The sequence below is a fragment of the Eptatretus burgeri genome, chromosome 6 (assembly GCF_056783735.1).
Source record: "Eptatretus burgeri isolate ZD-2024b chromosome 6, Ebu_testis_v1, whole genome shotgun sequence".
Classification (NCBI taxonomy): Eukaryota; Metazoa; Chordata; class Myxini; order Myxiniformes; family Myxinidae; genus Eptatretus; species Eptatretus burgeri.
In genome coordinates this window covers 30,671,510-30,695,948 of record NC_140966.1, presented here as the reverse complement: position 1 = coordinate 30,695,948, position 24,439 = coordinate 30,671,510, and the positions used below count along the sequence as shown (strand labels likewise).

General features: G+C 45.1%; 1 protein-coding gene across 2 annotated transcripts in view; it reads left to right on the top strand.

Annotated features, from left to right (window-relative positions):
* GNG7 (G protein subunit gamma 7) overlaps nucleotides 1-24,439 on the top strand; it is a 154,529-nt gene that overhangs the window by 85,105 nt on the left and 44,985 nt on the right. The gene's annotated exons all lie outside the window — the stretch shown is intronic.

The following is a 24,439-nucleotide window of genomic DNA, read 5'->3' as shown; positions in this document are numbered from 1 at the left end:
TGTTATACATGTAAATTAAAGGCCGTTCAAGGATGATGTCGACTGACATTCTCGACTCTGAGCAAGTTATACAGGAAGTGACATTAATGGAGGTAACTTGATTGGGGCAGATGGGTGATGGTTTCTGAGGTTGGTGCAACGCAGGCATGATGGGCCGAATGGCTTCCTCCTGCCCAAAAGTTCCTTGTGCATCCTTGTAATGCTGGTCAAAACATTCTGGGTAAAACCAAGATGGTGGTCATCCAGTCATGTAGGCTGTGGAACACAGCTGTATCATCAAACCAGCTGAAATCTACAGGAGAATCTATACAATTTGATGATGCATGCCTTTCACATAGTTTCTTATTTAAATGGTGCGGTGCGTTAAATAGCTATTTATAAGCAGTTGAATTGATAATTTTTGAAAATCACCAGATTATTACACATGTAATTGCAGAAGAATTTGATGTAGGTGTTGGAAATGTGAAAACGATCTTTCATTCTCACTTGAAATTCCCCTGAGGTTAGTACACGGTGGTGGGTAACCTGGCATTTTATTGTCAGGTAACCAAGGACCTCATGTTCTATCAAAAGGCAACTCGGCTCGCCTTCACTTTGCTTTGAATCGCCACTTAAAATGAGTGACATCGAACATTTTGAAAATTTCTAATTATTCTTACTCAGATGTCAACATCACCGTCATGCATATTATCAAGTTGTTTGAACTTTCTTAATACAAGAAGATAATTTGTAATACTGGCCACCACCGGGTGGCACTATACGGTACACATTTATATAGGGAGAATTGGTGTCTTTCCACCACCTTGAACCCCATCCCCTAGATATGCTACCCAGACAGAAACCATACTTGGGGTACCCTTGAGCAACGTGCAAAATCTTGTTGGATTTTGCTGGATAAACATAAAAACAAACAACCAAATAAATATACAAATTCACTTTTATAGTATCGATACTATAGCCTGTTTGATCGTGTTCATGTCACAGGTTGTTAATGTATTAGTTTTACGCTCAGGGGTGTTCATTCTCATCTGGCTGAACATTGTGTGTAAATCATTGTTTAACTTTCCATACATACCGTAAAGCTACGAGGAAATACAGTTGCATTTTAGTCATGAAATGCAAAATATTTCTCTCACGTCTTGAAACAACATTACTCGCAAGGAACTGAAAGTTCTAAAATATTTTGTTTGATGAGCTGGTGTCACGTCTCAAATGAAACGAGGAGCTGAGCATGACATTTTGTTTTATCATTCAGATTTGTACATTATGGTTCAAAATCCTTGCTAATTAAAACGATGTTCCCTGAATGTTGCCGATGCAGTACCCACGATAGATTGGGGGCAGATTTGCATCATTTCTAGGAGCACAGCAATGCCGCCAATGCAGTGCTGCCTGTACAGTGACAGGAAATTATATGGCTAGGGTAGAGGCACACAATTTTCTGCTCCATTCAAAAGGCACAATCGCATATTTTACGTGGAATCGTTGAATGCCAGTAAATGGGACACCCGTCTCTTGACTCGCCCTCCGAAGGAGGGCGCTCGTTGACGCAAGCCCCTGCCTGCAAAGCAGTGTATGGTCCAGTTGGGAATCAAACGCAGACGAGACATCTCAAATGCTATTGTGCGATTTGTGGGCTATGCTCTCTTCCCTCATTAAGTTCTCCTCCAAACCCTTGTTCTCTTGTCATTATGCGTAATTATTATTATTATTTTGTTGTAGTGGTACACACCAAATTTACATACCCCGCACACGCGAAGCGAAAAGTGGGGTTAAGCAATTGATTGCGCTTGTCTGTCTGTCAGTCTCTGTCTGTCCACAAACGTCAGTTTATAATCAACGAACAACTTCGCTTCAATTGAATGTTATATTTTGAACACAAATCAGAAAATGAATCGGAAAACCAACCTGCAACTTAGCAGTACTTCGGCTCCGAATTTGTCCCGATCGCGCGTGCACAGAGAGGAGAGATAATATTTTACTCTGCCTGTCTGCCTGGCAGTCAAACAAAATTGAAATCATTTCAGACAAGAAATGTACTGTTTTTAGCGATGTCATAAAGGACACAAACCACAGGTGCGAAGAATTAATGGCACGTGTTCGATGGGGTGGTAGACATGATGCTGCATCAACAGCAATAAACACCCGAAATAAATATTTCCACAACCTTTAAAATCTTTATTTTAGTTCAATTTAGTTATAAACTTGAACACTGTGGAACACAAATCACCTTTTTGGCACTTTCAAAACCCTTCTGTTTAGCAGTACTTGGACAAAATGGCATTTTACATCATCTCGACCAATCAAGTTTGCTCCTCACAAGCCCTGCCCATGTCATTGTTTCTCAAGACTATGTGGGGTCAGTGTTCTATCAATTCTGTTGTTCGTAATATCTTACTTGGATCACAGATTCTTGGTATTCTGTTCCAAATATGGATTATTTTCACATGGACGATTTTGGGCGACGATGGTAACCAAGTCCGGCAAAAAGTTGTGATGTTCAAACTACTGTGCTGGTGTTTTGTACCAGCTCGTTACCACTGTTGGTAACAGATTTACAGATTTGCCTTGAAAGTCAGTGTTCACTGGAGTGGAACAGCCTGCAGTGTGCAATGTCTGCAAATAGCCAGCTGATTCACCAGCGAGGATTGTTTTTCGTTTTTTTATTCATATCTCAACCACTGTGTTTTTAATAGCAACCTCTCGTAAGGTGCGGTACGATTTTGGAAGAAGAATGATGCAAACATATCTATGTTTAGATTCTACCCATTGAGCAAGAGTGATATGAGTGTTGAGTATTGAGTGGGTTTATTGCATCGTGTCATCTTGTAGTGTCATGTCAATTTGCTCCTTCACCTAGATTCAAGCAACTTATTTGAAATGACGCTCAATGGCATCTGAAGATTTGCATTTTGCTGCTTATAGGTACACCTTGTCTTCGGATTACAGGCTGCGTTGTACGTCAGTGCTGGTGTTTAGTGGAAAGAGGCAAATCATGAAAGGAAAATGTGAGCAAATATGTGCAGTCGTGTTTTGTTTCTGTACATGTGACAACCACAGAAATGGAGAGAATTTCAATTGAGACTCCGTGATGGGCAACAAAGTATGCAAAGCATCCTCGGCATGCTGGCACAGCGTCTTCACTTTAGGATGAGCTCCGTTCGCATAGTGGAATCTCCACAATACCGTGCAATGGGTGTGCTCGTCTGGAATTCACTGCTCTGGCCCAAAACGCCCTTTCCCTTTTTTAGCCACAGCCGAGCTGTTTTTGGGCCCAAAGCCAACCACAGAAGCTCTTCCAAAGAGCTATTTTAACCATGTAGCTTCACTGCTATGTTGGGAGAAATGACTGCTGCTGACATGTTTGCTTTGTTTGAAAGACATTTTCTCTAGTGGTCTGGTTTTTCTGCTCCACCACATTCCTACGGCGTTCTGGTGGAGATTTATTTTTACTTTATTATTTTTGGAATACGTATCTCTGTTTTCTGACATTCAAACCATTCGAAGCAACGATTCTTTGGAGGGGCGTGGGCACCGTCACGTCGATCCATTCCTTCATCGAATTCCTGGAGAAGTAACCTCAGATAATTAACACCTAGCATCTGCAGTTTGCAAAAATATGTCTTTTTGCTGACATCAAATCATTTTCGATGGAAGATCTCATCGTCGTTGAGGGGTATGTAAATGTCGAATAAGAACTATGTACCTCTGATTTGGTCTCCACAAAAGACTTACATACGTCATGGAAAAAGGATTTGACATGATCTGGCATGATAATGATGATGATGATGATGATGAAGATGGAAATGGAGCTTGTCATGAGTGGGCCCCTCCAACCAAACATCACCGCAAACTTGTGCTTTGAGGGCTTGTTTGAAAGTTTTTTGGCATGCCCTTTCGTAAGCACCAGTCTCATTAATGTGACTCATCATCGCGTGTTTGTTTGTCTTCACGAACACAAGCCTACAAACCTGAAGGGGGCGCAAGGTCTCCTCTACTGAATGGTGGGCTTTTTTTATTATCCTGTGGTCTTTCTTTTATTATTTCGGTCTGTTCTAGCTATTTTGAATGTCATGTTTTTTGTTTACAAGGATCCTCTTCCTGTGAGTCAGTCAATTTAGATCCTCGGTGGCTATTGATCTTTGTATAGTGGTGACATTTTTTTTTATCCCTGATGACGTTAAGCTTTATCGGCATCAGTTGGTTTTTTTTTGGGGGGGGGGGGTTGGCTTCAACTACAGATATTTTAAGTTCTGAAGCAGGCCAGGTTTCTATGATGTCCTCTCATTCAACCGCTAAACAATGTTCATGCTCTCAATAATGCTAACGTCACACTAGGATTACTGCAAACCCAATGTTATCAAGCTTTACTGCTTCAGCTGCTTGGACTGAGACATTTTTCAGCTGCATCTTCTCTCGAGCCCTGACAACTCATTGAGAATATTGTTGCCAGGTTCGTAGAACAGGCTCGTAAATTTCATTCCAGCAATCCTAATCTCAAAACACTTCACTGGCTCCTCATACGTCGGTGGATAGATTTTGGAATTGTTCTGATAAAAAAAAAAATCAAATACGTGATCAAAACACTGGGAATCGTCCGGTAGTTCCCGGCACGAGGATGAAGGCTTTCGGTGATCGAGCATTCCTCATAATTATATGCTCTTCAATATTAAGTCAAACTCTCTCCCTTTTCGACTTCGTACGGTCTCATCACGTAAAGGTTTTTTTTAATCTCCCCTAAAAATCTCATATTTTCACACTTTCTCTCTCTTGATCTTTACCTTTCTTACCTCTCCCATTTTTTGTGAAGCTCTTTGAGATTCCATTTTTAAACAGAAGTGCAGTATATTTAAAAAAAATAATAATAAAAGGATTAATTGATTTGATTGATCAACGTTTTGGATGTTGGTTTCCTGCTGGGTGGTTGTTTCTCTCGTGTTTCAGATTTCAGAGTCAGATTTCCGCTGGGCGAAAGGCCAAGTCTTATCTTTGCACCTGTGTGACTCTTACTCTTGTAGCTTTTTTATTCTGCTGGGACATATGTGTTGCAATTTAACTTGGCTTTTCCCCTCTTCCATTGTAGAAAGAGCAACGTTAACAGATGAGCGATACATTCTCTTCTCCTGCAGAAAAAAACAAACAAAACAAAACAAAACGAGGGACAACAGGGATGATAGTGTCTGTTCCTCGGTGTCTGGCACAGATAATGAGCAATGTTGTGTTTTTTTTTTTTGTTTACAACCTCTGATATGAGACCCAGGGTAGGAACTGTTAGTCTTGTGGAGAAAACGTCCATGTTCCAAAATGACAACTTTGGCTATCTAGTCATGAGACGGGTACCATGGTTAAATTGAGAGGAGATGAACGTTAGGGGATTTGGCCAGGTGTGGGTGAAGTATACGGGAAGCACGGTGCTGTGTATTTACGTACGTAATAAATAGAAGGCTCATGACCAGTCGTTATGTTGCACAAAGCCCACCGAGATCTTGGCCTTTGTCAGCCTTAAACTTTGCTGAAGAAGCATTAGGGAACTTCTTGGTTTATTTGCACTCACAAACAAACCACTAAGTTGCAATTAAATTGGCAAGAACGACCGCTTTCAGCTGCTTTTGTTCATGCAGGAAACTTTGCAGAGGGTGCTGCCATTGTGGTCAAAATGATTTACGCATTCACGCAGGAGGTGGTGGTGGGGGGGGGTTGCTTATCCTTTGGTTAGATTTAACAGACCTTATTATCACCAGCTCTTCAGCACATGCCTCGTGTCACCATAATATAGATCTACTTGTACAGATCCAGCTGCTTTGGTTTTTGATAAGTGGGATATTTCAGCTGGTCAGCACGTGCCGAATAAATAGAAGCAGGCTTGTGTGAAGATGAATCATGAAAATTGTGTTGAGGCATGAATAAGTTTACATAAAATGCAGACAGTGGCTTCCTTTTCTGTTTTAAATTGGATAATGCGAAACTCTGTGTGTGTTACTTTTGAAGCCAAACTTGGTCTTTGCTTGTAGAGCACGGACTAAAGAAAAGAACAAAAGGGATTTTGTTGGGTCGAGGATGATTGAATGTGCAGTGTTACGGCATTAATGTTTTTACTCTTACACTGTTACCAAACAAAGAAGTGATGCTGTCAACCTTGTACTTTATCAATATTATTTAATTTGTCCCCCTGGCCACCCATTTCAATCCCCCCCCCCAATTTCTCCACCAATTCGCTTCTTGGGGTAAGGGACATTGCGAAATATACCACAAATACATTCAGCAACGGTCACGTGATCTTCATGCTTCAGTCCAATCCCTACTTCTGCCATTTTTCAACCGTCCTGCTCCACTTTAACTATGGCATCTCACTTCTCTCGCCAAATTTCATCGCATCTCCACCGTACGTCGCTTCATGCCCCCCCCCCCCATCCTTCGACGTTCAGCACAATTGAGATGTGTGTATCCCTTCTCCCATGAATCTTGTCTGGGACTTCAGGTAAACGATAACAGCAACAAAAGTGGCACCAACAGCCAGCACTATGTAATGAAGTCCATCAAACCGGCGTTCTTGATCAGCCAAAGCAGAGGCCGGTTTTTTTTCTGGGGGCAGAAAGGCACTTTGTTGACCGAGTTTCATTGGGACATTTTTAGGCAACGGACGGAGAGAGACCATGCTTACATTTACATTGTTTGGATTGTTCATCGGAAATCTGATGACTCGATTGGAGTGTTAAGAGCACATTGTCTGTCGTGTTGTGTTTCATTCGTGCAGGCGGTCCTGATGCCAATGATTTGTTAATGCACAGCGGGCTGATTGTGTAGGTTTTTTTTCCTTTTTGCGAGGGCGGGTTGCCTGCCGGGACGTCGGGCTTGCATTAGTGGCGCCCAGAAAGCACACTGCACGCAGCCGCACCTAATGCCTTGCAGCTTCAACACTTCGGCTCTTTCAGATCTGCTACGTCAGGAAGAGGCGTACGAGAGCATGCAAAAAGCCAGGGAAGTTAGGAAGCTGCATTGTGTAATTCCCATTGTTGAAGATTGGTGGAATGAATTTTAACATAGTTGTGTGGCATCCATGGCTTTTTGCATGACCTGCTGTCTGTTTAAGTGAGTATTTGCAGCTGAATTTCCCACTAAGTTGTTGATATTGAGTTGGCATCCGATGCCTTCCACACGAGACCTGGCCCCTGCAGCTGATAGAGGCCTTGCAGTGCAGTTGTAAATCTCTTGACCCTGTCCCAGTCACAACTGGTGAGACACCTGGGGAAACAGAAACTGCATACCAGAAACAACCTCGTCTTGCCCACCACCCAGGCAGAAGTTCCCTCCATCTGTCTGTGGTTGTGGAACCACAATGTTAGCAATGGTACAACCTCACCTGGTGAACTGAAAGTTTACCTGCTGATGAGATTGCCAGTTTTATTGCAGGGGGAGGTTCCAGTAACTTGTTAACGGTGGTTATGTGATTTGCCACGTGCTCGGTAATATCTTCCATGGTTCTGCTCCCACTTTGGTTGTCATTTTTAGCACAATTTGTGTCAAGTGATCCATTTGATGGGAGGGGCAACGGTTACCTTCGTTCGTTTTTCACACGAACGTGCACTCTCAGCACGATCCCCCATTAAACCACAGCTGATGTTTGCAAAAGTGCAACCCGTGACCCTGTGAAACGCGTCTGGGTCAGGTGATAGTCGGTGAATGAATGGCTGATCTGGAATGTTCGAGATTTGTCAGCCAACCTCCTATTTCACACTTTTGTAGTCCTAATTGCAAAACAAGATTAGTTCTTCTTTGTTATTCACGTGACTTTACTGTGTTTGATGGCACCGTAATTATGCCCAATGACAAGGGAGTGCTCTTGAACCCATTGTTGGAGCTTGAAATCATAATTTACTTTTGGGTAATATCAGCTTATTGCTTCCTTCATCGGAAATCGTGTTCATGGAAATATTCTTGCACAGAAAGGCTGTGCAGCCAGTTGTTTGGTAAAACACGATGCAGCGGCACGCCAAATTCTGGGAAATCCACGTGGCTTAGTGTCAATGTGCGGTAGCTTGGGTAAGTGGCACCAGTGGGTGGGGATCTATTGGTGCAACTGTTGCAGCATGTGTCCTGCCGTGCTTGCTGGGTCAGGGGTTCAAATGCGGACACGACCCATTTAGGCAATAGTATTTCGTTAATAAAAAAAATGAACACTTCTTGCACCAATTCTGTCCTTAGGACATCATCTTGAGCCTAGCTCGAGATAATTTGTGCCCAGTTCACCATTTGATGCATCACAGGATATTTGTGTGCCTCGCATGGTCAGTGATTCTCGAGGAAGCATTGTTCCCAGGCGCTGTATGCTCCAAACCCACGTAAGCACCTTCTGGCACCTCCGCTGCTTATTCAGCCGCCGCCTGTAATCATGCGGCTGTTACCCGGTCCAGCATGTTCCCACGAGTAACTAGGCTGCAGGCAGGCTCCCTGCTAGATGAGCCCTGGGGGCAGCTGCAGCGTCAGCGTGAGACGGACGCCATGCCATCGCCACACCCTTTGCCATTTGCTGCATTTTTCTTTGCCCCATTTTGTCTTTTCACATGATTGCAAAAATGCAAATGGCAAAACAGCACAAACAAAAAGAAATATTCGTGTGTCGTCAACATAATCTAGGCTCTTTACAATGCATTCTGCAAAGTTGCCATGTTGCTTTCATTTCCTTGGAGGTATTGTGCGAGCAGGCCATGCGTAATCTGCGTCAGTGAAGTTTTTAAACTTCAGCATTCAGGTTTGATTGCCACACCTGCTTTAGATAATTTGCTTTCGTGTGTGCAACACTCAAAATTGATGTTGAAAATGACAGGTCATTATTTTTTTTCCCCCCCTTTCCTTTTTTTTTTTTGCCAAAATGTAACTTGTTCGATCGACAAACTGGTGGTCGAATGACATGCCAGGTTGTGGAAAGAGGGTCAATTAATGGCGGATGGGTAGGCAGATGTAATGCAACAAGGATTATGAAAAAAAATCATTACCTTAAAGGGAGATGTACAGTCTCATCTGGTTGCTGAAGCCTAACAACCACCGGTAATATAGGGTTTCATCTCTGATAGACTCGTCGGTTTGGTAAACCAGTCGCAAAGACTTTAAACAGTAAGTTCAGGCCGGCTTTGCTTCCTTATTATGAGCCTAATGTGGTGAGCTTGTATTGACCAAGCTTTAGCGCCAAGGCCACAGCGTGTCTTTAGCAGAAATGTGCCACTTCATAAATACATATGGTGCAGGCACAGCATGCTGAGGCCTTGGCAGGTTCCCAATGGAGTTAAGTTACATGGCAATCTTGTACATCTCCTCAGGGCATTTTGCCTGTACATTTCTTTTGTTTCCCCTTGTTCTCTGTTCTCCGGGCTCAGAACAACTTGTGTGTGCTTTGCACCAATTCCTCATGTTTAGATCTGCACAAACTAGGATGTGCCGTGCTGTGCTTTTCTGCCCATCGATTTCCTGTTGAGATATATTGACACTTCTGTTTGAAAGAGTCTGTATGATGTGGGGTGGTGAGGAGTGGGGGGAGGTACTGTGTGTCTGTGTGTGTGTGTGTGCAAGAAGTTTTGAAGTTTGGCACTCCCTCAATGCTGTAATAAAACCACGTCTGCATCTCTATCATATAGGAATGGGGCTTTCAAGGCTGTTCGGAGAGGACTTTTGCATGTCGAGGAAAACACAATGGGCTTGGGCCTGCATTCTTCTGATTAGTTTCAGACTCTTTGTTCTGAAGTTATACCTACTGTAAGGTTCCTTGCCTTTTCATTGGCAGGGAAATACAGCGATCCATTTAACCGCTGAATGGCTTTTTTTCCAGCATGTTGGACTCGGGCACGGAACCCCATGTTCTGCATCACTATCAGAACTGGCAAGCATTCTCAAAAGAATCCAAATGTTGTTTTTTTTTCATGTTCAAGAGTCGATGGCTTGAAAAACACCTCCTCCATATCTTGTTGAGTTAATCACTGCACCATTTGTCTTGAGCTTAATGCCAGTTTTCAGCTTTGGCACCATAATTCCATTTTGCCATGCCACCACTCTGCAAGCATCCAGCTGCAAAACAGCAAACTTTCTGGCTATTCAATTTTTGAAATGTACAAGTTTCACATTTCAGGTTTTTTTGCAATTTTAAAATTAGCAAGGGCACAGCAATGCTCCCACACTTTGAGTGATACCACATATATATATATATATATATATATATATATATATATATATATATATATATATATATATATATATACACATCTTTCGAACCCCTCACTCACTCACTGATATCAGTGTTTAGTACCATATCGGTGGGGTCGAAAGCCGAAATTTTGCATGCTGATGCAACTAAAGCCAATATCCCATGAAAAATAAAAATAAATCGCCAAACAGTCGCAAAATATCCGTGATATCGGTAAATAACCAAAAATATCTGTGATGTCCGTAAATAACCGAAAATATCCATGAAAAAAAGTCTGCCGACACAGACTCTGTCTGCTCAATGCAGGTTACGTTACCCAAGACAATAGAGCTTACACTGGAACTGGTTGCCTGGCAATGGTAACAACCAACTGTTGTGCCTCTTATTTCATAACTTTTGCCATATTTACATAAAAAATTACTTGAGCTGTAAACATTTTTTTTTGTATACATAGTCAAGGTTTGTGGAAGAGCTCGTACTGGTACACTGAATCGATCAGGGCACACCAGGACAAAAAGAACAGTTGAAAGTGTGGGGTGGGGGACGGGACACCAACAGAAGAGTTCATGGCCAAGATAGATGCAGACATGGACGGAGAATGGTTGTGGGGAGGAATGAGGGTCAGGAGAGCATGTGTGGGTGGACAAGATGGATACAGAAGGAACCTCTCAGGAGGGAAAGCTGGAAATTTGGAAGGAGGAGGGATTACGGTGGGTTGGGGAGGGTGGTTAACGAGGGTAGAAATGATCATGGTTTTGGATTAGGGATGATCTTAGATGGTGGTGAACAGCTGTCTTGAAGACCTCGCAGGAAGAATGGGATTGAAGAGAATGTGGAAGTTGGTTCCTGCAGAAATCTAGGGGGAACAAAGCTCAGAAAGAGCAGAGGGTGCAAGACCAGAAAGGAGCTTGAATAAGACAGAGAGACCACCATCCTATCTGTGATGGCGAAGTGATAGGCCAATGGTGATAGACCTCGGCTTCATCGTGGGAGATTCTAATCATCTTGAATTTCCCGGTTTCCACGACGTCAAGCTGAGCAAGATGTCAAGCAGGGGAGCCAGCCGAGAAGGGAGAGCAGTACTCCATCAATCTGTGGATGAAGGCCATGTCGGTGGATCAGAGTTCAGGTGTTCCAAGAAAGGACTTTATGCAACAGAGCATGCCCAGTTGGTGGCTGACTTTGAAATGTGGTTTGCCCATGAAAGATCATGAGACTCGGGAGTTTGAATGACTGAACTTCTCAAGAGGATTGTTAAGTAAGTAGATATAGGGTGGTGGGGGGTTTCCAGATGGTCCTTTCATAGAGAGATAGTGAGAGTGTTAGATTTGTCAGTATTGAAAGACATATTCCATGTCTTTGACCAACTTGTGGTTTTTTTTCAAGGCCTGAAGAGAGGGAAGAGGCTACAGCCTACCTGTCTCAAGGATGACAGATGTCATGGCGGAGGGTGGAGTCATCAGGAAATAGATAAAGAGGATTTTCCAGAGAGTCAGAGAGATCATTGATGAAGATCAGCAATAGGACTTTGAGGCACTCCAGCCATGACAGGGAGAGGAGATGAAAAGATTCCATTGAGTGCCACACGTTGGCTCTGAGAGTGGAGGAAGTCAGTAAGCCACGTGTGGAGTTGGCCTTGGATGCCATAGGCAAAGAGTTTGGAGAGTAAGGCAGGATACCAGACTGTATCAAAAGCATGAGATATGTCCAGAGAGACGGCCCTGGTCTCATGTCTGACATTGAGGACCTCCATCCATTGTTGGGTAAGTAGAAGCAGCATGTCCAAAGTGGAGTGATTTGGTCTGAAACCAAATTGGCGAACTGAGATGTACTTGTTGGAGAAAATTATTGATTTCACATCAACTGTGATGATGGATTCCATTACCTTTCTGATGATTGTAGGTAAGGTGATAGGTCTGTAGTTAAAGGGATCAGTTTTTGTACCTTTTCAAAATATAATTCAGTGATATTGACTGATTTCCATGCATATGGAAGATGAGCTCTGGCAAATGATAGGGTGAAAAGGGCAGAGAGAGAATGGGAAAGAGTAGCAGACCAGGATTTTAGGACATATGAATAAAGAGCTCATGCTAATCACAAATTGTTGATTTACTTGAGTTACTTCACAATGGGCATTTAGAACAGTCAAAGAAGAACAGAATTTATACGTTAGAAAGGAAACAATTACAAGTGATTCCAACGTCTATGTGTCTGATCGATGTTGCACTTGACTCTTCAATATGTTTGAAATATTGCTAACTAGCACGGGTACCCCAGTGTTGCGCAGTCTATTTTTGTGGGGGGCATAACACACTTCCCTACACCCACTAAGGAATGGGTCAGGGATCATTTAATATTACCTTTCACATTGTTACAAAGGCTTAAGCACTATGGAGTGGTTTAAAATAGAAAATCCCCAAAACTATTTATTTTCGAATTTTTAAAAAAAATTGTTTTTGTCAAAAACACTCCCTTGCACTCACACTGGTTTATTTACTATAGCATATTTACATTAAAATATTAAAACAATCCACATCAACAAATATACGAAGCTTATATTTATAATGTCTGCACATCGGATGAACCCGAGTAGTTGCTTGCGCTGACTCGCTCACTGTTATAAATGTTTGCTACTTTCTAGGTGGTGGAGAAAGCTGAGATTTTGCGTACTGCTGCAACTCGAAGCAATTATCCCAGAAATAATCACAAAACCACTAGAAGGTTTCCATAAATTAAGTTATGCACGAATAAAAGTCGGCCGGTGCAAACACTCTCTGCTCACGTTGGGGTCACGTGACACAAGAAAATGGAGCTGACACTTGACCTCTTGCTTTCAAAAGTTCCCATCGCGAGGGTGCTATGGAACATCCTGTCATCCCTCCACAATGTTCCCGACCCCGAGGCCCAACTCTCAATCTCAGACTCAGACAAATGAACAAAGTGAAACAGACACAAAATCCAAGCCGCCATCTTCTAAGTTGATTGTTGACTAAATCAATATTCAGGCACGATGACTTCCTCGGCACAGCAGCTGAGATGTTTGGATTTGTGGGAACTTCTTGGTCGAAGTCCACACTCGCTGCTCATATTGAATAAGAAGAAAAAGCTGCAGCGAAATACAGGGAAACGGTCTTAGCAATAGAAAGATCAAATCTCTGTGGATTATGTCATCACGTATGATGGCCAATCAGTCATCATGCATGATGATGTAAGGACGCCGTCCTTGATGCTCATAAACCATTACTTCGTGACATTGGATCACCAGCTTCATCTGGAGATTTGCACACCCAGTGGTTTTACGTTGGATCGCTGAGAAATGACGTTGCTTCAATGGCCATGCACCCGTGAGCCCTTTGATGACTGGTAACAGGCCCCTGTTAGCCTCGCTGCACCTCATTGGCCGGGATTTTGACTCGCCAATACTCCCTCACCTCCATCTGCTGTTCTTGCAGGGCACATGTGGTCCACCATCAACACCATTCTGGTAAAACTCCCAATATCCAGAATCGCTGCTCACCTCCATTCATTCGTTACTCTTTTTTTCCCCCACCAATGGAACCAACTTCCACATTCTCTTCAATCTCATACTTCCCTTCAGGTCCTCAAGATGCTGTTTTTCACCATCTTAGATCATCCCCCATCCAAAACCATGATCTTTTTTTTTAACCACTGTTAGCCCCTCATCCCAAATGTCCGGTGTTTCCATCCTGAGAGTTTCCTTCTGTATCCATTTTGTCCACCATATGGGTCTTCCCTGAACCCTCATTCCTCCCCACACCCATTGGTTGCCGAAGTCTCCCTCTATTTTATCCTTCAATCCTGATGTTGGTGTTTCCTCCCTCTCTCTAGTGTTCCTTTTCTTCTGTTGCACCCTGATCAGTTCACTGTTCTCGCTCTTCCACAAGCCTTGAGCTTGTACACAAAAAAAATAGGACCGCCTGTCCTGAAGCTCACCTGTATCAGGAACAAGAATCACTCAAACCCCCCACAGACCCACTAAGACCCTGAACTTTTGAAATGCCGTGAACAAGCTTTGGTACATCAAGGGCGATGAAAGTTGTGTTCAAGTTTCATTGAAATTCTGTGTGCAGTTCGGAAAACTGAGCAAATACCTATTTTGTGGCGTAAACCCCCCCGCCCCCCCAAACGTAAACCTCCTGAATGAGCGCAGATTTTGATGCGGTCAATACACCTTCGTTTGACATTAGACGTAAAGCTTGTGACAAAATTTCATCAAAATTGTGTGCTTGGTTCAAGCGATAATGACTGAAGTGTTTTCGGACTTACTGACTGACACTGACCTAAGGACACGGCTCGAACGCATAAGCTCACCTGACTAAAGTCCAGGTGAGCTTAAAATGGTTGCTCGACAACCTGGTGTCAGGTCAGGTTCGATCTGTGACCTGCTACAGGTACCATGTAAATCTGTACTAACCTGTTCCATAGTCGGGTTGTCGGCGACTAAACCGTCTCCCCCATCAGGTTTTCTGGTGAGGAGGGTGTTTGGATATGGACACCCAGCAGGATTAAAAAACAAAACCTGTCAAAGGGCGGAGGAGCTCCTTGTGAGCCAACGGCCATCCATATCTAGTGCCCAACTGTGTCTGCGGACGTCCTCCTGCAGTTGGGTCACTTCTTATTAGGAGGTTGGTGGCAGGATTTGCACTCCGGCCACCGTAAAACCCTTCATTCCGCAAAACGCAAAAAAATCTGAAAACCCACTCCGTGGGAGTACCTCCTGTGCAGCTTCCCTTCGCAGGGCAGCTCACCGGATGACGGGATTGGGGCAAAGCCTTCGGGACCCCCAATCTTTGATGGTAGGAGGGAAACCACGGGGTAACATCCCTGGGTCAGATTGCGGGAGAGTGTGTCGGAGTGGTGCTGAGGTGTCGTCCACCAGACGGCGGTCTCCTTGGGTTAACCTGAGGCGGTCCCTTCGGGTGGGTGCCTGGAATGTCCTATCCCAAAGAGAGGATGATCACCTGTCTCTGTTATCATCTGAGCTCAAGTGTTTGGACATCGGGATTGCAGCTCTCTCTGAGGTTCGGAGACCGGATTGCGGCGAGATAATGGTGGGTGGTTACACCTACTATTGGTCTGGTCGCTCTGATGGTTACCATAACCAAGGAGTTGCTGTAGCTGTGTCCAATAAGCTGACCCCAATGATAATTGAGGTAACACCGGTCAACGAGCGTATTATGAGATTAAGGATTCGTCACTCCTTAGGTGTCATTTCCCTGGTCTCTGTTTATGCTCCGACTGAAGGGAGTGATCTCACCGTGAAGGATGCATTCTACGCCACGCTCGAGTCTGTGGTTGATCAGTGCCCCAGACGAGATACACTTCTAGTCTTGGGGGATTTCAATGCATCGACTGGAACTGATAGGGATGGTTATGAGACATGTGTTGGTCCCCATGGGTCAGGAACTATGAACCAGAATAGCACTAAGTTCCTTGACTTTGCAAGAAGTCATGGACTTAGGGTGGCTGGTTCATGGTTTCAGCGCCCACAAGCTCATCGCTGGACTTGGTATTCCAACGCTGGCGGTGCGGCAAAGGAGATTGACCATGTCCTCATTGACGGTCGCTGGAGGACGATCCAGAACTGCAGGGTCTACCGGAGTGCTCAGTTCCTCAATACTGACCACAGGCTTGTTGTAGCAACTCTAAAGCTGCACCTTAAATCCTGGAGAATGGTACCATCCCAGCCTAGGCTGGATGTTGCCAAGCTCAGGGATGAGAGAATAGCTGAGGAGTTTGCGAACAGGCTGAGTGGACACTTGGGGGGGTCTGGGTGCTTTGGGGGGTCCTGAAGAGTTGTGGAGCACCTTCAAGACCACCGTCCTTGATGTTGCCTGTGGATGTCTTGGAGCTCACCGCAGGGCAAAGAAGAATTTTGTCTCTCAAGGGACACTGGATACCATTGACCAGAGTCGCAGGGCCAGGCTGAATGGCAGAGCTGAGCTGTTCAGGGAGCTGAGGCATAAAACTGTATGTGCACTGAGGGTGGACAAGGAGGCCTTTGTGCGAGGAATCTGTGAGGGGGTAGAGCATCACCTGTGGACAAGTGATTCTCGTCCCGCTTACAGCGGAATTCGCGCATTACGTTCATCCAAGCCCATCCCTCGGAGCACTGCAGTTCGAGCAGAGAGTGGTAGGCTCTTGACAGAGGAGTCGGAAGTGAAGGCCCGCTGGGCCGGTTACTTTGAGCGGTTGTACCAGGCTGATCCTCCAGCTGTCGAGTTGGACGTCAAGGGTGTTACAATCCCTGTTGCTGACCCTCGAATCAACTGTGGTCCACCTTCGCTTGTGGAAACACGGGCTGCGGTGAACCAGTTGAAACGGGGCAAAGCTCCAGGGATCTGTGGCATCCATGCCAAACTTCTCAAGGCTGGTGGAAATGCTGCACTCGTGTCGTTGTATGCAGTTTTGTGCTCTGCTTGGAACACAGGCATCATCCCAACTGACTGAAAGAGGGGCCTTGTTGTCCCTCTCTGGAAAGGGAAGGGTGATCTCCAAGACTGCAACAACTACCGAGGGGTGACGCTGCTCTCAGTGCCGGGCAAGGTCTTTGCTCGGATAATTCTTGATAGGGTTTGCCACCATCTGCTTGAGCACCAGCGTCCAGAGCAGTCAGGCTTTACACCAAAGAGGTCAACGATTGACCGTATCCTTGCCCTTCGTGTCCTCACCGAACGCAGACGAGAGTTTCGGCAGGGGCTGCTTGCAGCCTATGTTGATCTCTGTAAAGCGATCGATTCAGTGAATCGGGATGTCCTCTGGAGGATTCTTCGTCTTCGTGGGGTGCCACCAAAACTGATCGATCTGATGTCTGAACTCTACTCTGGTACTGAGAGTGCTGTGAAGTGTGGTGGTACCATCTCTGACTTATTTCCAGTTGTTACTGGAGTTTGTCAGGGGTGTGTACTGGCCCCCACACTTTTCAGCACTTGTATGGACTGGATTTTAGGGAGGATGTCGGAGAGATCAAGCTGCGGTGCATCGTTTGGGAATGTCAAGATCTCGGACCTTGATTTTGCAGATGATGCAGTCATCTTTGCGGAGAATTTAGATATCCTTTTGGGGGCCCTCGAGGTGCTGAAAGAGGAGTCGGAGCCGCTGGGATTACGGGTTTCTTGGGTCAGAACTAAGATCCAGGCTTTCGGTGACATCTTGGATGCTGCTGTCCTGTCTGTGTCTGTTTGTGGTGAGGATGTTGAGGTCGTGGAGAGATTCACTTACCTTGGCAGTGATATTCATGTCTCTGCTGACTGTGAGTCAGAGGTCAATCGACGTCTGGGTTGGGCCTGGGGAGTTATGGATTCACTGGATCATGGGGTGTGGCGCTGCCGGTACCTGTGCGGGAGGACGAAAGTCCGAGTCTTCAGGTCCTTGGTACTTCCAGTCTTGCTCTATGGATGCGAGACTTGGACTCTGACCAAGGATCTGAGATGGAGACTTAATTCCTTTGGTACCAGGTTTCTTCGGAGAATCCTTGGCTATCGCTGGTCGGATTTTGTGTCCAACGAGCGGTTGCTGAGAGAGACTCAGATGAGATTTGTTACCTGCATAGTCCGTGAGCGTCAGTTGCGGCTGGATGGACATGTGGCTCGTTTTCCTGACGCTGATCCTGTTCACCAGATTCTCTCAGCGAGGGAGTCTCATGAGTGGAGGAGGCCAGTGGGCCGACCACATGCCTCGTGGTTGCAGCAGGTTGACCATCATCTCAAGGAGATGGGGATGGGCCTGGCATCTGCCTGGGGGATGGCCAGACGGAGACCCCTGGAGTACCGGCGGAAAGTGGACGCAGCGGCGCGCTGTTCTGGCACATGCTTCCATACCTGACCTGACCTGACAACGCCAGCACAGGCCTCTTTCACCTCTTATTTTATAATTTTTACCATATATTCATGAAAAATTACTATAGCTGTAAACTTTTAAATAAAGATCTCATTCTAATTACTAATTCTTCATTTACTTGAGGTACTTAGCTGCTTACAGAAATGCAACCACAATCCACTTCATCATGTATATTTAGCTTATATTTATTATGTTTGCCTCAAGAATGCACCCAAGTAGTTGCTTCCCATGTGCAATCATGCCCTACTAGTGTATGCCCTACCCGAATATTCTTACGCAGTCTTAACTTATACTACGACAGGTGCCATCACGCACACACACAAAAACCCGAGGAAAATTAGAGATAGCCCAGAGAGATAGAAACATTTGAGGATTAACAACCTCTCAATACCTGTCATGGCTGGCAGACCTGCGCAACCCAGAATGCTTCAGAAAGGGGAGGAGGGAGAAATACTGAGTGTGTCTAGGGTGCGTGTTTGAGAGGTGCAAGTGTAATGTGACGAAGGGTGTGGCATAGTGTAAGAAGAAAAATGTGACATGAAGGTCAGTTCAGTTCGCTCTTTCGTTCGCTCTTGGATTTTGCTCTGAAAATAACGTACTTGGTCAGGCTTCCCGTGTTGATTGCTCTTTTGCGTCCACAGTAGACGAGATAAGATAGATGGTAGAAGAAGGATGCGTGAGAGAAAAGATCCTATCATAAATCGTGTAAGAGTCTGTATGTGTAACTGATGCTGCAGAATGAAACCTAAATTTGTGGCGTGGAAGCATTCCCAGCTCACAGCAGCAATGTGTGACGCCACGCCGAGTCACGCTGACTCGACGCTTGGCCTTGCGCCACCTGTCTCCCCGGCGAGGTCCGATATCTGGCGATATTCTCTCCTGCAATTCTCTCAGCGATCTCTCCAGCTATGTCCCCAGCAATGCTCTGCTCAAAATGAGCCACGTTTGTCCCGTTTATGAGCCCCGGACGAGTGGAAGAACCAAACATCGGATCAAAAGAGGCTCCCCCGAAATTGAGCTCCCCGATTGGTCCAGAGTGGTCAGAGCTACGTCCCGCCAGGCCCCAAAGGCGAAAAATGGCTCAGTTGCCGGCCAACAGGGGCACGCTTTTTGGAGGCGCTCTCTGGATCGGAACGTGCGCTGCCCTTCATTCAAATGTCGGATTTTAGGGAAATCCCTGCCCTTCATCGAAATCCCTTCATTGAAATTGTATGTATAGTTTCAGAGAAGAAGTTGCAAGCATTTGTGGACGGACAGACGACGCACCATCCCATAAGCTCCCTGGAGTGAGCTACGTTCCGGGTGAGCTAAAAATCGTACAGCTGCCATGTTGGTGATATATGCGAAGACAAAGACAGCTGCGGAGCTGTCATATATTCACAATCACCATGCCCTCCCTATAAGTTTTCTCTTCTGTGTAAAACAATGAAAGCAACTGTTTAAAGAACCATGAAATATCAAAAGGTTGGAGCCGATACGCATCACATGCCTTGTGAAGGCCACAGTATATATCAGCCTCAGGTCTCAGTTCTTAGGCTTCAGGCCTTTGGTGTCAGCCATGGATGCATTTGGAATCTATCCCAGCTGTATAACCACAATGTATTATATATGCACATAAATAGTAGGCATGTTTTTGCTTCTTGTACGTTTTTTTTAATGGGTTTTTTTGCGGGAGCGATCTGGCCAATACACCGCCAAAATAAAGGAATGAGTAATTTGTATAAAAAGTGAAGGTTTTGTACGTAATTAGCCCAAGTGATATTCCTGCTGGTAGTGGCTATTACAAGTCATAATCCTACGAGTAATTTGCAATTGCTCACTGGCTTTGACACCAATACGCACGCATTTTTATTATGGATCCTGAGCATCAAAAAGCTACATACATCGAACAGTATCAAATGGAGCACCTCACCACCATTCGAGCATTTACATTGCATCAGATGTAGCAATAAATGCAAATTGTTGCTCTCAACTTGCAGTCTCGATGACAGAAGATGTCATTTGCATTTTGCCATGCCCATCTCTACCCTGTCTAGAATGCCGTGCAGGCACGGGCAACTTGCTAGTGTAATAAAATGTCGATTCTCTGCATGAAAACCATAGACATTGGAAATGATCATGATCATTCGAGGTGTTTGATTATTTGACTTGGATACACTCCTGCACTGCTGAACTGAATTAGCTTAAAACTGCAACTTGTGCTCATGGGTGAAAGGGTAGAAAAGGTAGTGAAATGAGGGATACAAGTATGAGTGGATGAAGGGATTAAGGTAAGTGAGTGATTGGTTTGAGGAAGTATGTGAAGGTGTGAAGAAGGCCGTGGGAAAAGGAGAATATGTGGGAGTGGATTAAGGCTTTGAGGGAAACTTGTGAAGGGGTCGAGGGTAATGGGAGAAGGGGTTGTTGAGTAGATAAACTAAAGGGAGTAGCTTTGCAGTGCAAGCTGCAATGGGCTATTATATATATATATATATATATATATATATATATATATATATATATATATATATATATATATATATATATATATATATATATATTTACAACCTGGGGTTCGAGGTTCGCCATGAGGGGAAGCTTCGGGTTCCTTCTGAATGCCCGGTCCTGAGGCCACCAGCTGCTGCTAACTCCACGGTCCTGCAGGTTGCTATGCAACCACAAACATCAGTTAACCTCATCAACTCGAGCAGGGTTATCCGTCAAACTCCATTTACCTGGGGAGGTGACAAAATTAACTGAGTTTCGTGTGCTCAGCGCACCATCGGGTTACTGCCTCGCAATACAGTGAGTGTATGCTGGCTAACGAGGGCAAATCATTTGGGGTACAACTTTCCATCTAACTCTACTTGTACACTGTGTCGGACAAATGAAGAAAAGGACAACCGAGACAGATTTTAAAGAACAACCAGCAACTATTTATTTACACACACACGCAATGGTGAAAAGCACATTATTTACAGGTCTTTATTCACAAAAGCAAGCAATCATTAAAGTGAGTATTTTCAAGCAAAAGGCACAGAAGAGCAGACTTTACCCGAACACGTATTCTTAGAGAATGTTATTTACACAAAAAGACATATGGCCATCAATCAATGGAGGAAGAGGAAGAAGATAACAATAACTGAGAGAAAAGAAAAGTACGGAGCATGGGGTCGACGACTCCCTTCACCTCACATAGCCTGACGCGGCTGTGCTGGTCCAAATATTCTGGAGGGTGAATGATAGGGAAGATGAGTGGTGGTTGGGTGCGATGGGATGTGCCGCCGCATCCCTGAGGCATCCAGCACCAGTAACCAAGTCCCTCCGGCAACTCAGATATGTCGATGGCATGCCGCTCCATTTCTGCTGTGCACCCGGGACAAACAACTCAACACGCACTGAACCACACTCTGGGCTTTCTCCTTGCTCTCCTCCACACCATGAGCTCCTTCCTTCTCTCCTCCACACTCTGCGCTCCTTTCTGCTCCTCCTCAGATAAGCTGTTAGGACAAGGAAAAGCTCTGAGCTCCTTTCTCTTCACAGGACATCGTGTTCTCTGTCTCGTCTCATACGAGCCTCTTTCTCATTGGTGCGCATCATATGGGGGCGGGTCCACAATCCAGCTTGTGGAAAATCTTGCTGTCCCTGAGGGAGGGTTCTAATGCAGCCCTCACCCCATCCCTTGCACGCCAAAGACATAGTCCGTGAGCGTCAGTTGCGGCTGGATGGACATGTGGCTCGTTTTCCTGACGCTGATCCTGCTCACCAGATTCTCTCAGCGAGGGAGTCTCATGAGTGGAGGAGGCCAGTGGGCCGACCACATGCCTCGTGGTTGCAGCAGGTTGACCATCATCTCAAGGAGATGGGGATGGGCCTGGCATCTGCCTGGGGGATGGCCAGACGGAGACCCCTGGAGTACCGGCGGAAAGTGGACGCAGCGGCGCGCTGTTCTGGCACATGCTTCCATACCTGACCTGACCTGACAACGCCAGCACAGGCCTCTTTCACCTCTTATTTTATAATTTTTACCATATATTCATGAAAAATTACTATAGCTGTAAACTTTTAAATAAAGATCTCATTCTAATTACTAATTCTTCATTTACTTGAGGTACTTAGCTGCTTACAGAAATGCAACCACAATCCACTTCATCATGTATATTTATTATGTTTGCCTCAAGAATGCACCCAAGTAGTTGCTTCCCATGTGCAATCATGCCCTACTAGTGTATGCCCTACCCGAATATTCTTACGCAGTCTTAACTTATACTACGACAGGTGCCATCATGCACACACACAAAAACCCGAGGAAAATTAGAGATAGCCCAGAGAGATAGAAACATTTGAGGATTAACAACCTCTCAATACCTGTCATGGCTGGCAGACCTGTGCAACCCAGAATGCTTCAGAAAGGGGAGGAGGGAGAAATACTGAGTGTGTCTAGGGTGCGTGTTTGAGAGGTGCAAGTGTAATGTGACGAAGGGTGTGGCATAGTGTAAGAAGAAAAATGTGACATGAAGGTCAGTTCAGTTCGCTCTTTCGTTCGCTCTTGGATTTTGCTCTGAAAATAACGTACTTGGTCAGGCTTCCCGTGTTGATTGCTCTTTTGCGTCCACAGTAGACGAGATAAGATAGATGGTAGAAGAAGGATGCGTGAGAGAAAAGATCCTATCATAAATCGTGTAAGAGTCTGTATGTGTAACTGATGCTGCAGAATGAAACCTAAATTTGTGGCGTGGAAGCATTCCCAGCTCACAGCAGCAATGTGTGACGCCACGCCGAGTCACGCTGACTCGACGCTTGGCCTTGCGCCACCTGTCTCCCCGGTGAGGTCCGATATCTGGCGATATTCTCTCCTGCAATTCTCTCAGCGATCTCTCCAGCTATGTCCCCAGCAATGCTCTGCTCAAAATGAGCCACGTTTGTCCCGTTTATGAGCCCCGGACGAGTGGAAGAACCAAACATCGGATCAAAAGAGGCTCCCCCGAAATTGAGCTCCCCGATTGGTCCAGAGTGGTCAGAGCTACGTCCCGCCAGGCCCCAAAGGCGAAAAATGGCTCAGTTGTCTCTCTCTCTCTGTGTCTCTCTCTGTGTCTCACACGCAGTCTCTCTGTGCGTGTGCAAATATCCTTTGTACTGTCCGGACTGTTTGCATGCAAAAAGCACCATACTTTATTGCATATGCAAAGAGTGTTGTACTCTATTACGAATGCAACAAGCATTGTGCTTTGCACCACAAACATGTGAAATAAACACCGATGCGGTGCAGGTAATCCGATCGGCCCGAAGGATTCATGACCACAGATGGACCAAATGTGCTTAATAAAATAATGCACGGATGGCGTGGTAACAGAGAAGGATGCAGATGGACTGAGGGACGACCGACCGACAGTGGGGTGGAAGGTAAGACTGATGTGGTATTTAAAGAAAAATTGAAAGGAGCAGAGGGTTTGGAACAGACCGTTGGGGTATTGAAAGGAGCAGAGGGTTTGGAATGGACTGATGGGGTATGGAAAGGAGCAGAGGGTTTGGAATGGACTGATGGGGTATGGAAAGGAGCAGAGGGTTTGGAATGGACTGATGGGGTATTGAAAGGAGCAGAGGGTTTGGAATGGACTGATGGGGTATGGAAAGGAGCAGAGGGTTTGGAATGGACTGATGGGGTATTGAAAGCAGCAGAGGGGGCGGAGGGGGAGACATCACACTGGGGATACGCAAACTAACCTCAATACATATCACCCAACCCCTGGCCAAACCAGTAGACAAGGGGCAAAGGTCTACCTACATGTAGACTAATGAAATAACTCATCCTTGGGTCTCCTAGTGTCCATGTATGCTCTTCCTTGAGCACATTTCCAAAACCATCATAATATACACACACACATGCACACACACATGCACACACACACACCATTACTTGTATTTGTCAGAACTGCATCAGAAATGGAACACCAAGCAACAGAACCCACCTGAAATAAGAGCCAGCTCTACTTATATTATGTTCCTTTATGCTCTTTGTTTTTCTGTCTCATTTCCCCCCTTCCTCTTCGGTTCATTATTCTGCTCATTTATATCTTGCTTGTCCTTACTGGTTAATAAATGGCATGGAAATAAATTATGTTTGCCTCTATGTCTTTCTGAGAGCAATCCCAAAGGTATTTTAAATGTGTTCTAAACGGGGTGGTATACAGGTTGCCAAGTGAACGACTGATTTAAGTTAGAAAAACTCCTATTTAGCAGAGAATCTTCAGAAAAGCAGTGTTGCACGTGAATGGCTGGAGAACAGGCTTTAATGAAAGAAATGTTACTTTTGAGAGAGAGAGAGAGAGAGACAGAGACAGAGACAGAGACAGAGACAGAGACAGAGACAGAGACAGAGACAGAGACAGAGACAGAGACAGAGACAGA